The sequence below is a fragment of the Lagenorhynchus albirostris genome, chromosome 5 (assembly GCF_949774975.1).
Source record: "Lagenorhynchus albirostris chromosome 5, mLagAlb1.1, whole genome shotgun sequence".
NCBI classification, from domain to species: Eukaryota; Metazoa; Chordata; class Mammalia; order Artiodactyla; family Delphinidae; genus Lagenorhynchus; species Lagenorhynchus albirostris.
The window spans coordinates 64914561-64929133 of NC_083099.1; the positions used below are offsets into that span (position 1 = coordinate 64914561).

At 48.0% G+C, this 14573-nt stretch overlaps 1 pseudogene; it reads right to left on the minus strand.

Annotated features, from left to right (window-relative positions):
• Nucleotides 1-5769: 5769 nt before the first annotated feature.
• Nucleotides 5770-14136, minus strand: LOC132520235 (mitochondrial assembly of ribosomal large subunit protein 1-like; annotated as a pseudogene).
• Between the last annotated feature and the right edge of the window lie 437 nt (nucleotides 14137-14573).

The following is a 14573-nucleotide window of genomic DNA, read 5'->3' on the forward strand; positions in this document are numbered from 1 at the left end:
TCGGCAGGCGGACTCTCAACCACTGCACCACCAGGCAAGCCCGAGAAAGTTCTTTTTTATAGAAGAATTCGCACTTGAAAATGTGACCAGAATGCAGAATTAGAAAAAGCATCTTTTCATCAGTGGATGAACCAATCAGATTGGTATGTCAACAGGAACTGCCCCGGAGCAGTATGGATATCACCACCTGAGCCCACTGTTTGGTCTTAGTGAGACCACTAAGGATGGGAAAACCAACAAATGGGCCTCCTGATGAGATGAAACAGTAGCAGATGGCACACACTGGAATCACCTGGGGAGCTTTAACAAGTACTGATGCCCGAGGTCCAGCCCCACCACTCATGATTTAAAAGGTCTGGGGTGCAGCCTAGGAGGAGAGCTTTTTATATAAGTGCTGCAACACATTGTAATGAGTAGCCAAGATTAAGACCCATTAGAATCACTTGGGGAAATTTTTAAAAACAATAATGCCTAGACCCTGTGCCCAGAGATTCTGATTTCGTTGTCCTGGGATGGAATCCAGGCAGAAGTACTTTTTTCGTACAAACGATCTTTTTGTAAAATATGATCTGTCCTGATAGAACAGAAGGGATACCAGACAGACATGAAGTTGTTATCGAGAAGTCACAACTAAATTCGGACCAATCAAGTTTCATGGGTTCAACTCTGTCACTGAACATTAATTTACTGTTCAACTATGGGGTATTTTTTGGGGTGACAATTCTGAAGACTGTAGCATGAGAAAATATTATGCTATTGAATGAGAAGATGGAATTTTCTCTCCTCTATGATTGCAATTGCATAAAAATATGTTTTAAAGGCCTGAAAATGAATGCACAAAATGATCATAATTAGGGTATTGGATGAGTTTTTTTCTTTCAAAACTTCTTTTGCATTGATCATCACACTTTTAAAATTTAAAAAAAGAAGCAAAATAACGTCTAAATACTTGGATTTATTTATGAAGAGACTGCCTTTTGCCAACGACCAGGGTGAAGACAGGTTACTGTGCATGCAAGTCAGACAAGACTCCCCCACCTCGTTCTCCCATCTGCAAATTGCACCAGGAGAGCGGCAAGGCCTCCTGCAGCACCACACTCTGATTCCAGGCTCCCACAATGCTGTTTCTATGAGACCAGTTAAGCAAATGTTAACCAATATGCTTCTCGTGGTGAGGAGTCAGGGCCAAGTGGGCTCTGAGCCGAGCTGTTTCACCTCCTCACCTTCTGAGCATGCACGCCCACGGTTCTGCCCTTGCCTCCGCCTACACGGTGCCTTGCGCTTGCCAGCTTCCCTCTGTGGTCCCCTTCGCCCACTCACAACTGCAGACCTCCTTCCGGGCCGCCTCTACACGATGAGCAGTTTGCCAGTTAATATACATCAAGCTGCCACCTTCAAACAGCTCGGAGAGCCCCATCTGTTCTCAGGAGCATTCTAGCTAGAGAGACCACCCACCACCCACTGCCAGCAACTCACAGGCCAGCCCAAGAGGGTCCTCTTGAGTGCTGGGAAGAGGTTCCCCTCTGAGCCCAGTGGGGCTTGGCTGGGAAGAGCCAGAGGCAGGCGCATCCCGTCACCCGGCTGAACGAGGGGCTTTATGCTGTACCCAATGAGGACCTCCTTCTCACTGTCGGAGGCTTTGTGAGTCAAGGTCCATCCCGAGCCACCCTCCCCTGGAGAGATCTGAGGGCTGAGGACAACACAGCCCTGGATGCCAGCACAGGGTTCAAGGAAACTATCCAGTGTGGCTCTGGGAGGCTTGTCCCTTACAAATCATCACATAATGACTGCTGCCACTCGTTGGTCCCTGTGTGCTGGCTGCTCTAAACTCCTCATCCCACGGAATGTTCTCAATAACACTGAATGTAGGTACTGTTATTATAGTTTTAGGTAAGGAAATTGAAGCTTAGTCAAGTTATTTTCCCCAAACACACAGCTAAGTGGTAAGACCATGTGAAGTATTGGTTCTGAATTCAAACCGCTTGGATTTGAATTCTGGCTTTGTCACTTACAAAGTGTGTGACTTTGGGTGAATTGTAAATTGCTCTGAACATCAGCTTGTTCTTCTATTACATGGGGTAATAACCCCCATTTATCAGGTTCAATGTGCAAAGATTAGGTGACATGATCAATGAAAAGTGCTTAGCTCATAGTCTGGGCTCAGGAAATACAAACTATCATTTTTAGCTGGATCTGAACCCAGATCCCTCTTCCACGTGCTCAGAAATGACCTCCCGTAAGTGTTGAGTTTGTCTGATTTGTCGGATTTGCCCCTGCCCACAGAGTCTGGAGAGCTGGACTCCAGGTGTCAGCGTTGCCCTTCAAAGCCCAGCCTTGAAGAAAGGAGTAACTGAACATGTGTACTGAACGTATCTTATTTTAAAGGCCCCCAATCCCACAGCCTTCTATTTCTAGTTGCACCATCTTTCTTATATTATCAGAAACTTGGTTGCCCTGGGCCAAAGTGTTGAGGTAGGATGGGGGGAAGTGAGTGGAACATTTAGAAGAAATAAAATAAGACCACCCATCCAGAGACACACCACAAGGGAGAGTTGGGATAGTTTCAGAGCCTGTTGAAATGGGCTGTCTTACATCCCACCCCCTCTGCCCCATGCTACCCAATCCATGCTCCAGTCAAATAGAGATGGGAGGAACACTTGCAAAGCAAAAACAAAACCACTTAATATATAAATAAAATATAGTATGAACACCCAGTTGACCTTTAAGGTTGGAATAATCTGGAGGGTGGAGAAGCATTTTTCCTGCCCCAACATTCAAGTAGGAATGGATAGCAGCAGTGGCTGCTGGGAGTATTCTGGACTTCGTGAACTTGTGGGTTTGCTCTGCCCATACAGAAAATCATCTAGTAAGGGCTGAAGTGTGTGTGTGATGTTAGTGATTTCAGAGTCCAGGCCACAAGTAAACAAATTGAGGGATTTGTGACATCCCTGTGGAAGGGGCCTCAGAGGTGTACCCTCCCATCATGTCCTTCTGCAGGCCATTGGCTTATTGCATCCAGAGAAGAGGCAAGTTTCTTTCTTTGTCACTAACCATTGCTGTGCACACGGTTTGCAGCCACCTGGGAGCTGGGACTGTGATGATGGTGAGCTCACTCCCACATGGCAGCACTGAGGGACCACTGAAGAAACTCTTCCCATTAACCTTTGACTCCAGTGCCCACGGGGCCTGGGACTTCTGCGAGAGCAAGACTGTGTGGGTGTAAAACTCACATTGAAAGGACTTTCTTCTTTTTTTCTGTTGCACTTCATTCTGGGCAAGACTCACTGGCTTGTGACTAGTACATGCTCTGGAGACGGATGCAGGCCTTCTGCTCTTTTTTATCCTTCTGGTGTAAGGTCGTCCTCCTCCCTTAGCTCTCTGGGACATTTCTTCTGCCAGGTGGCCCCTCGGGCAGGAATCAACCCTCTTGGAAGTCAGGCATTTTCCCTTCTTGCTCCTTTGGGATAACTGGCCCTCCCTTTGCCATGGCTGACCTCCCTCTGCTTCCTGGGAAGGCTCACGTGCCTGGCCTCCATGAGGTTCCAGTCCCGACGTGGAACTCTAGGCTTTTCCATTAGCCTTCATCTACCTCCCCATTCTATTCTCCCACTCAGACAGCCTTCACCCTTTCCCTCCACCTGCCACGTTCCCACATGTGGACTAAGGGGAGGGAAAGCGGGCCTGTGGGGAGGGGTGGTTGGGAGACAGACAGACAAACAGACAGACAAATAAAGACAGAGAGAAGTAAAGACAAGAGATGCAGAGAGAGAGCTGCTGCCTGGGTTGCCTTTGGTTCTCCAGGTCTTGATTCCGGGACTTCCAGAATACCGCTATAATCGTATGATGCTTTTTTTTTTTTTAAACTGGAGTTGAGTTAGCTAAATTTGCTTTCTATTTATTGTCTCCCAAAGTGTCCTAATAAATATCTTAAGTCACCCCCTCACCCCACAAAGGCTCTGCTTGTGTGCGCCCCTCTTCTCTGAAGTCTCCCCGCGGGTAGAGTAAGCTGCGCCCCCCTTCCCGCAGCATCTGTACACAGCCTGCTGTACACAGCCTGTGTCGGGTAACCGTCTCAGAAGCCCTTTGCCCACTTCCTTTCCTCACGCTTTCAGGGCAGGGACTGAGTCTTTTTCCAGACCAGGGACCAGGTATCTTTCATGCGTCAAGGTATCTTCAGAAGCCCAGAACAGCACCTGGTATATGGTTAAGTGTTTATTAATGTTGGATGAATGAATGAATCAGTGAAAGAATGATTTGTCAGTGCAGCAAAACAAAAGTTGTATAAAGCCCTCTAAAATAGCTCTGGAAGGGGCTTCCCTGGTGGCGCAGTGGTTGAGAGTCCGCCTGCCAATGCAGGGGACACGGGTTCGTGCCCTGGTCCAGGAAGATCCCACATGCCGCGGAGCGGCTGGGCCCGTGAGCCATGGCCGCTGAGACTGCGCGTCCGGAGCCTGTGCTCCGCAACAGGAGAGGCCACAAAAGTGAGAGGCCTGCGTACCGCAAAAAATATAAATAAATAAATAAAAATAAAATATTAAAATAGCTCTGAAAATTTCCATTCTAACTTAAGTTTTAGGCATGCCATTTGGCCCAAGAAACATTAGACTGGCAAGGATGCTGCCAGGAAGAGTGACTGCAGAAGCCCATCAAACAGGGCTTAGGAACTGTTGCTATCTGTTTTGAGAATGTTCCCATGCCCCTTCTCCTGGTAACATACACCATCCCCCCAGACAAAAAGGTAAGCATGTGACCCTGTTCTGGCCAATGGGTGTCCTTGCCTGACCTGTAGCACTTTTGTTCCCTCCCCCAAGATGCAAAGTGGCTGCTTCCTGAGGACAGATGGAGACCAAAATGAGCATTGAACCAGACAGGCAGCAAAGGGGGACAGATGGAAAGTTGGACATAACCTTGGACTCTTGAGCTGGTTCTTTTGTCCTCTTCCTTCTCTGGGAGCTGCCCCTGAGGCCTTACCACCTTTGAGAGCCAATAGATCTCCTTTTTTGTTTAAGCCAGTTTGAGTTGGATTTTTGACACTGAGAACATAAAAAGCCCTGATTAATCCAACATTAACTCTCCTGTGGGAATCTGGACCTGGTTACCAAGGCTGTCCCCCAGAAGACTGCAATGCCAGCCCTTCCTTCCTACCTGTCTGGCCAGGAATCATTTGCGGGCTTTACCTTTCTTCTGGCCAAGGCTGATCCAAACAAAAAGGCCTCTGGGCTAGATTTAAACGTGGCCTTTATCATTAACCTCCTAGAAGCAGGATTAAGTGAAAAAAGCAAGGTACAGAAAAGTGTGTAAAACAGACAATGATCGATGTACTGAAGCAGGGGTGGACATGGTATAAAAGCATAGAGTCGGGGCTTCCCTGGTGGCGCAGTGGTTGAGAGTCCGCCTGCCGATGCAGGGGACAGGGGTTCGTGCCCCGGTCCGGGAAGATCCCACATGCCATGGAGCAGCTGGGCCCGTGAGCCGTGGCCACTGAGCCTGCGCGTTCGGAGACTGTGCTCCGCAACGGGAGAGGCCACAACAGTGAGAGGCCCGCGTACCGCACTAAAAAAAAAAAAAAAAAAAAAAAAAAAAAAAAAAAAGCAGAGAGTGCATGTACAAAGGTAAATGGAAGTACCATCTGAACGTAAGCTCTTTAAGGACAGAATTTTTTCGACTTCTTTTTTAGTCACTGCTCTATCTGCAATACCTAGAACAGGCACTCAATGAGGATTTCTTTTCTTTTTTTTTTTTTTTTTGACCACAGCAGTTCATGTCATTTTATTCCCATTTAAACTCCACAGGAGCCAGAGGCGAAGTGTCATCTTCTATTCCAAGGATGAAGTCTTCAGGTAAGGTCTCAGGTGCTATCTGAGCTAACTGGTCATCATAAGAATGTAGGGTCCATAATTTCTCTAATTCATAGGTTTCCCTGGTTTCCGGAAGCATCGAATGAATCACCATGCTGCCAAAGTCCACACAGAGCCAGCCAGCAGTGTCCTTCCCTTCGGTGTTAACATGAGGCTCACTGTTACATTTCAGGTGTTTGTACATTTTCACAATGTAGTAGGCCATGGGATGTATGTGTCCAGTGGAAGTTCCACTACCAATTACAAAGTTATCTGTATATTTCATTTCTGGAGGCACCTCAAGGACACAAATGTCTCTTGCCTCAGAAGTGAAACCAGCATATTGATGTCAAACTTGGGACCGGTACGATCTCCAGTGCCTGACTCGGGCGCCCCTCGCCGGCGGTCCCCTCCGCCCGCCCCTCCGGGCCGCAGGCCGCGCGCTCGGCCGGGGGCCAGGCAGGCCCTGCGGAGCGCTGGTCCCACCGGAAGCCGCCCAGCCGAAGGTGGCGCCCCGCGGCCGCCGTGGGCCACGCTCCCGGGGAAAAGGCCTCAATGGGTATTTCTTAATTGAATAAATAGAACAGAATGAAAAGCATATCCCTGAAGAGAGAGATGAGAATACGGTATTGGTGGCTGCCCGCTGGTGGGGAGGGTGGGGTGTCAGGGTAGAGGAGGGCTGAGAGGAGACGGAACCCCATTCTGTACTGTGTGCAGCTTTTGTACACGTGCACCACCTTAAAAAGTTAAAAAAAAAAAGGGGGGGTAAGAACAGGAAAGCAGGACACCGAGGGCCTAAAAACAAGTTGGAAAAAATGTGAAATCTGGTCGAGCATCTCTTACTGATACCATCCTCCATTATAGCAGAGGAGAAAAGCTAACTAGAGAGTTAGCAGTCCCTTCCCCTTCACAGGGCGGCCCTGAGGGGTTAATCTGCTCTGGCTGTAAATATGGCAGCCTTGAGGGTTTCCTTACATAAGCAAATAAGGCTCCCTGTAAATAGCACAGCCTGGTCCTTTGAACACTGAAGCAACAGGCCTTCGTTCTGACAGCCAGCCCTTGACATCTTGTCAACCTCATGAGAAGTCATTTCTGCCTGTTCTCCACTAAGCTGGTTTCACTGACACCTTGGAAATGGTAGGCACTCTTGGATAAGGAAAGTCTCTATGTGTTTAATTTGGGCCAATTCCTGTTAAAACCAACATTCTTCTATTTCTAGCAATATTCCCAAATGCCTGATTTCAGTGCTCCCTTCAAAAGGTGGGCAGCATATGAAACACAGAGAATTAATATTCTTTATCTTTGACAGAGAATTTACTAGTTAATATTTTGACAGAGAAGTATAAATTTACATGAAATATCTCATTTAAATCTCATAACAGCTTTATGCAGGAGATGGGATCATCCTATTTTATAGGAATTGGGGCTTAAAGAAGCAGGTGGGAAGCAAGGATTCCAACCAGGCTGGTCTCTAAAAGGCATGCTTTTCCTCTCCACTGCCTCCCAGCATTTGTGTGTTACCTGCAATTTACAAAGCAACTCACATACACTATCCCATTTCATCCTCACAACCCTGAAATCTAAGAATTATTTTAAATTTCCATTTGCTATGGACTGAACATTTGTGTGCCCCCTGCAAATTCATATATTGATGCTTAATCCCCAGTGTGGTGGCATTCGGAGGTGGGGCCTTTAGGACATAATTAGGTTATGAAGATCCAATATCAAAAAAACAAACAACCCAATCAAAAAATGGGCAGAAGACCTAAATAGACATTTCTCCAAAGAAGGCATACAGATGGCCAACATGAAAAGATACTCAACATCACTAATTATTAGAGAAATGCAAATCAAAATGACAATGAGGTATCACCTCACACCGGTCAGAATGGCCATCATCAAAAAACCTACAAATAACAGATGCTAGAGAGGGTGAGGAGAAAAGGGAGCCCTCTTACACTGTTGGTGGGAATGTAAACTGGTGCAGCCACTATGGAAAATAATATGGAGGTTCCTTAAAAAACTAAAAATAGAACTACCATATGATCCAGCAATCCCACTCTTGGGTTTATATCTGGAAAAGACAGAAACTCTAATTTGAAAAGATACATGCACCCCAATGTTCATAGTAGCACTATTTACAATAGCCAAGACACGGAAGCAACTTAGATGTCCATCAACAGAATGGATAAAGAAGATGTGATACATATATACAATGGAATATTACTCTGGCATAAAAAGGAATGAAATATTGCCATTTGCAGGAACAAGGATGAACCTAGAGAATACTATACTTAGTGAAGTAAGTTGATATATTATATGATATCACTTATATGTGGAGTCTAAAAAGTAATACAAATGAATCTATACACAAAACAGGAACAGACTGACAGACATAGAAGACAAATTTATGGTTACCAAAGGGCAAAGAAAGGGGGGCGAGATAAATTAGGAGTATGGGATTAACAGATACAAACTACTATCCATAATGTAGAGAAGCAATAAGGATTTACTGTATAGCACAGGGAACTATATTCAATATCTTGTAATAACCTATAATGGAAAATAATCTGAAAATATATATATAACTGAAAAAAAGAAAAAGTTTCACATCAGTGTGTCTCCAAAGACACCAGGCTCTTTTTCCAAGAGTTATACAAAGTCTTGTTAAAACCTAGAAACGTTTAATTACCTATGGCATATACAAATTACTCAGATTTCAATTGGGTCAAGGCTTAAGATATTATTAAAATTATCTGTCAGGGGACTTCCCTAGTGGTCCAGTGGGTAAGACTCTGTGCTCCCAATGCAGAGGGCCCAGGTTCAATCCCTGGTCAGGGAACTAGATCCCGCATGCCGCAACTAAGAGTTTGCATGTGGCAGCTAAGAAGCCCGCATGCCGCAATGAAGATCCCGTGTGCCGCAACTAAGACCCAGTGCAGCCAAAATAAATATAAATAAATACATAGATAAATAAATAAATATAAAATAAAATTATCTGTCAGGATAAACTATAAAACAAAAAATTAGGTTGTGAGGGCAGAGCCCTCAGGAACAGGAACAGAGACTTCCTTTCTGCTCTCTGCCTGTGAGGACACAAAAAGATGGCCGTCTGCATCCCAGGAAGCAGGTTCTCACCAGAAACAAAATCTGCCCATGCCTTGACCTTGGACTTCCCAGCCTCCAGAACTGTAAGAAATAAATGTTTGCTGTTTAGGCTACCCAGTCTAAGGTAATTTGTTACAGCAGCCCAAACTGACTAAGGCATCATTTTACAGAGGGGAAAACTGCAGCTCAGAGACGGGCACATAAGGGTAGCATGGTATAAGACAGAGAGTGCTGGTCTGGGGAGAAAGACCTGGATCCTACTCCTGGCTGTGCCCCTGATGAACTTGGTGACCTTGGGCAAGACATGCATGCTCTCTGGACCACAGTTTCCTCTTCTGCAAGGCAGTGTAATGGACTAGATGCTCTAGCATCCCCAGCAGCTCAGATAGTCTTTGATCTTAGGAAACCTCTTGGTGCTCCTTGCAATGAGGTTAGAACTTTAGTTGTGAAGGGGGAGCCAATGAAACTGACATACACAACTGGCCCTGGTGGGATATTGGCATTTATTCCTATGCTGCAGTTCACACTTCTAAGTTTCTACAGTTGCAATGTCTTAATCATAATGACACTGTTTCTAGAATGCCATTAATATTCCCATCAGAAATGGAAATGCCAAATTGCTAATCACACCCCGGGGGCTTTTCTTCTCATACTATCATCGCTTTATATGATATTTAAAATCATATTTAAGTTCATTAAAATATCAACCATTTTTCGTTTAGAAACAGGAAAGTCTACGCCAGTGTTTATACAATGGCAGGAAAAAAAAAAACTCTGTCCACCAGAAACAAGCCAGCCCACAACTCCACAGAGCTGATGAAAACATTTGAAGAACCCAGCTCTGCCTGACTGGGGCTTCCCTTTGCGAGAGGGCATTGCCAGTAGCAGTAACAGATTAGTGCTGAGTTAAAGTAGCAGCTGGCATCAGCACAGGTGGAGGTTCATGACCCCTGTCTGTGGCTCAAAAGTGGAAGCTATGGTATCTTGCCTGCTAAGGAAGTGGGTGGAGCAGAAAGAGAGTGGGCAGCCCGGGTTTGAATCTGCGCTCTGTCGCTCGTGTCTCTGTGATACTGGGCCAGTTACTTCATCCCTCTGAGCTTTAGCTTCCTGACCTATAACTTCTCATTTAGCATTTCTGGCTGAGGACTGCTGCAGTGATGGAACGGGCTTAGTAGGTGCACAATAAACGTCCATGTAACCACAAACATCTGCGCTGGACAAGACACAGCCTTTGACCTCAAGGAGTTCACGGTCTAAAGAGCAAGAGAAACGTGGAGAGGCAATGACGACTGAGGATACCGAGGACTGGGGTAGTGGCAAGGATGGAGAGTTGCGGGAGCTCGGAAGAGAGTGTCTAGCCTTATGGGAAGAGGCGATGTGGTCAGAGGAGACCCTCTCCTCCCCCCAACTTCCCCCCAGGGGACATCTGAGCTGATAGCAAAGATGAGGAGGAGACTCACAGGGGGGAAGAAGGTAGGAGGATTACTCCTGGCAGGAAACAGCCTGCTGCCTTTGAAGAATTATCAGCGATTTGCAGGGGATTAGAGTTGAGGGTGAGGGAGTTGGGGAAGCAGAAGGAGCTGAGGCCTGTGAGCCCCTCTGTGAGCCTGGGGCCTCCCCATGCCCCCTTCTCTACCTGCGTGTGGGCACCCCCCTTGGCTGCATGGCTCCATGCACACGCTGCACAACTGCACCCCGAGGCCCGAGGCACAGCGCGCTGCCTCAGCAGGGACGTGTGTCATGGTCTGGGAAATCTGGATTTTGTTCAGAACACTCCGAACCTGAGAAATGAACTAGAAGGGTTTAAATCAAGGAAGTGACACAATCACAGCTGTGGTTTAGAAAGAACACTCTGAACACAGGAAGGCTTCTGGATTGCCGAGGAGAGAGAGAAGGCTGGAGGCCTGGGGGAGGATACCCTGAGGACACAAGCAGAGGCACGGGGGGCGGGGGGTGCTGGCAGAAAGGGAGGCTTCAAGGAATCCACAGAAGGTAAACTGGACAGGATTTTGTGCCCGCGTGGAGATGGGAGGAGGTAAGGACACGACGGTGGCTGGGGCCTGTGGATCTGCAGACGTAGATGTGGGAGTCATTTATGTGGAGAGAGAGGGGAAGGTGAAGCCGTCGGAGAGTCAAGAGGGAAGAGGATCCAGAACAAAATGTCAGGGGCCCCTGAGGTAGAGACAGGAAGAAACGTGCAGGGAGCGGGGAGGAGGCCGAGCAAACCCGGCCCTGTGGTGTTTCTTTTCCCCACTGAGTAGGAGGTGGAGGTATCTGCAGAGGCTGGGGCGTGTGGTAGGGCTCAGGATGGCAAGGAGGAAACAGCTACTGTGAGGGGGTTGGAGAGGCAGCGGATGGGGGACGCCGGGGAGGACTGCCAAGCACGGGTTGTTTTCTCCTGGCCCGACAGCTGCCGTCAGTCAGGGGACCAGATGGAACAATGAGGTAAGATCCTCCCAGCACACAAGCTACACTCCGGGGGCAGAGCAGGTGCTTTTAGACACAGAATTTACTCGTCTGAACCGCTAGAGGGCCACCGGTGCCATTTGCTTGCGGGAGTGTGGGAAGAGGCTCCCAGCCGGCCTCCCCAGCTACCAGCAGGAGCGGGCCTGGAGCGAGAGTGCAAACGGAGGCCCATACACCCCCTACACCAGCTGGCTAAGCATGTAGAAACTCAGCGAAGCTGTCCCCCCAACGGGCCTGCTTTCCTAGCTGGGCCTCGCAGCCTGTTCCCAAGCACTACCCTTGCATCCCAGAGGCTAAAGGAGGTGAGCTCTTCCCTGGGTCAACCCGGCCACCTGTGAGCCTGTGAGCCAGGATGGGGTAGAAGCTGGACCTGGGCCCAGGACTCCCAACTGGTGACTAGACCCTCGGGACTGAAACGGATGGACACAATCAAGGTCTCCCAGGAAGCTGAGGCAAGCAGATTCCCCTCCCTGTGTGTCATTTTGCCGACTCAGGATTTCCAGGCAATTCTAAGCACCTCCCCAAACTACATCACCCGCGTAGAGAGAAGGGAAAGCGCATAGTTATCTTGTGGAAACGTCTCTGGCTATATAGGTGATTTGAAGTGACTGTCAACAAAGCAGGGCTTCTGGAAGCAACCCAATTTCCTTCGACTGGTAAACGGTAAAACAAAATGTGGTACATCCAAACAACAGAACACCACTCAGTAACTGAAAGAAAAAAACTACTATATGCAACAACTTAGATGTATCTCAAAAGCATTTTATGTTAAGTAAAATAAGCCAGGCACAGAAGGGTGCATACTGCACGGTTCCACCTTTATGACATTCTAGAAAAGAGGAGCTATGGGGAGAGAAGACAGATCAGGGGTTGCCGGAGCAGGAAGGGCAGAGGGGATTAGCTGCAATGGGACCTAAGGGGATTTGACTGGGTGATGAAAGTATTCTATGTCTTGATTGCGTTGGTGGTTTCACAGTTGCATACATTTGTCAAAACTCATCAAACCAAATACCTTTAAAAAGGGTGAATTTAATGAAGCTAACCCCCAAATAAGTAAATTAATCCGACCCGCTTTCTCTGGTTTCCCAGGACAGAGGCTGTGGTTTTCTCCCTCTTCCTTGGTCTAGGGGGTCCATTTCAGCCCAAGTGACCCTCTCCTGTAATTCCTCTTCATTCAATTGGTTATCAAACCAGAGGAAGACAGACAGACAGAGACAGAGACAGCAGGAGACAGATTTAGACAGAAAGACAGAAAACATTCTATATTTTGGAGTTTGTGATATGTAGAATCCTCCTAAGCACGGGCCCCGAGGCAGGGAAAGGGTCCTCTTTGCAGGGTGTAAGAATAGCACGAGACTGTCATGGCTGAGAGCATCTCCTTTGATAAGTCTGGGTACCTCAACTTCTACCACCCAACAGATTCTCACTTTCACAAATTCTTTGATAGTAAGCATTCTGTGAGCATTGAATTTTTGCTGAAATTTTAAATGTGAATTTTTTAAAGACTCCCATAGGTAGTCACTTTAAAGTTTATATGCTTCCTGATTTATTTGTTTTGCACATTTGAAATTTTCGTGAATTGGATTTGCTTAAAAGGGAGTATACCTGAAGGAGAAGCCATCACACCTCCGTTTTGCTTGACAGACCTGCCAGATGTGTCGTTCTTTTGTGGCAGGGCCTAGCTAGAAACCAGAAAGATGGAGGGCAAAAAGGAAGAAGATAACACGAAACAATGGATAAACAGAAAGCGCTTCTATTTGTCTTTCTGATGCACACTCACAGACACTCGCACATTCCTCCCCAGCCCAGCACTCCCATGCTCACTTGGATTTCACTAACATTCCATGAAATCACAGGAGCCACCTACTCTGAAAGTATGAGTTCTACGTGTGATAAAAATGAAAGGACTTTTTCAAAATTGTCATATCATGGGAGAGACTTTTGGCATGAACCTGTCACACCAAAGGGCTGCTGTTGACTATGGGAGCCCAAGAAGTCTGTAAATGACCCCCACAGTCACCAGCCCTTCAGGGACTCAGTTTATTCACATGTAAAATGGGAATAACAATAACTGTCTTCTTTTTCTCACGTAACCCGTGGTTAGGGGCACGTGTGGAATTGCACGTGAAACAGCGCTGTAAACTCTGGACTAGCACCTGCCCACATAGCGCCTATAGCAGCTGCTGCTGAACGGCTGTGTGACGCAGCCAGCGTGGTGTGAAAAGCGACTCCCTCCCCACTGCAAGGACCCCTGGTCTTTAGAGGAGGCCCCCGGAGCTCGTTAGTGGTCGAGATACTTTCGTTTCTAGTTTATAACCGAGCTGCGGGAAGCCCCCTTCGCCTCCCCCGCTCACCGGAACGCAATCTAAAGATTTCTCTCGCTGTCCTGAGTGCTGGATCCTGCAGGACCCGCCAAGCCAGGGTCATCGGCTTCCCCGTAAGCTCGGCATAGCGTGCGGGTGTGCTGAGAAGCGCCGAGGTCAGCACCCCAGCCGGGACCCCCTTGTCCGGCCCCAGTCAGCGCGCCGGCTAATGCGGCCTATTCAGGGAGGCGGGGCGGGAACAATGGGAACAAATCTGTGCCCACAGCGCTCCCAGGGGACAAAGTGCTGGCAGCCTTTCCCTCGGAGCTCATCAATTCCGGAACCACTCAACCAGGGTGCTGAGCCCCGGCGGCTGCTGACTCACAAAGGGCCACGTGGGCGCCGGGGAAACAGGAACCCATTTCGCGCAAGTGAAAGGAAATGCGATCCTTTAGCGGAGATAAGAGAAGACCGAGGGGGCAGCACAAGGCCTGGCAGAAATGAAGTGAGAGAGATCACGTTCCCCTTTCTGTGCAAGTAGCTGCTCCTCTCCCCCTCCGAGGCACGGAGCTCTCTGCTCTCCTGCGGCCCCGTCCCCACCTCGCTCCACCGCGCCCTCCTCCCCTCCACCTGCTCCCCAGACACCATCTCATAGCCACTCACAGACTCGTAAGTCACTGGTCATGAAAGTGGGGAGGGGCTGAAGAGACCATCAGCCCACTGTTCCCAACCTTTTCAGCATCAATGGCTCCTCTTAAGCCTCCTCCTGCAGGGATTCCATATTTGGAGAGATTTTAGAATAGCTGCCTTTATCGAGTACCTGCTCCTTTGGGTCGTTCCCTGGACAAAGAATTTCCCC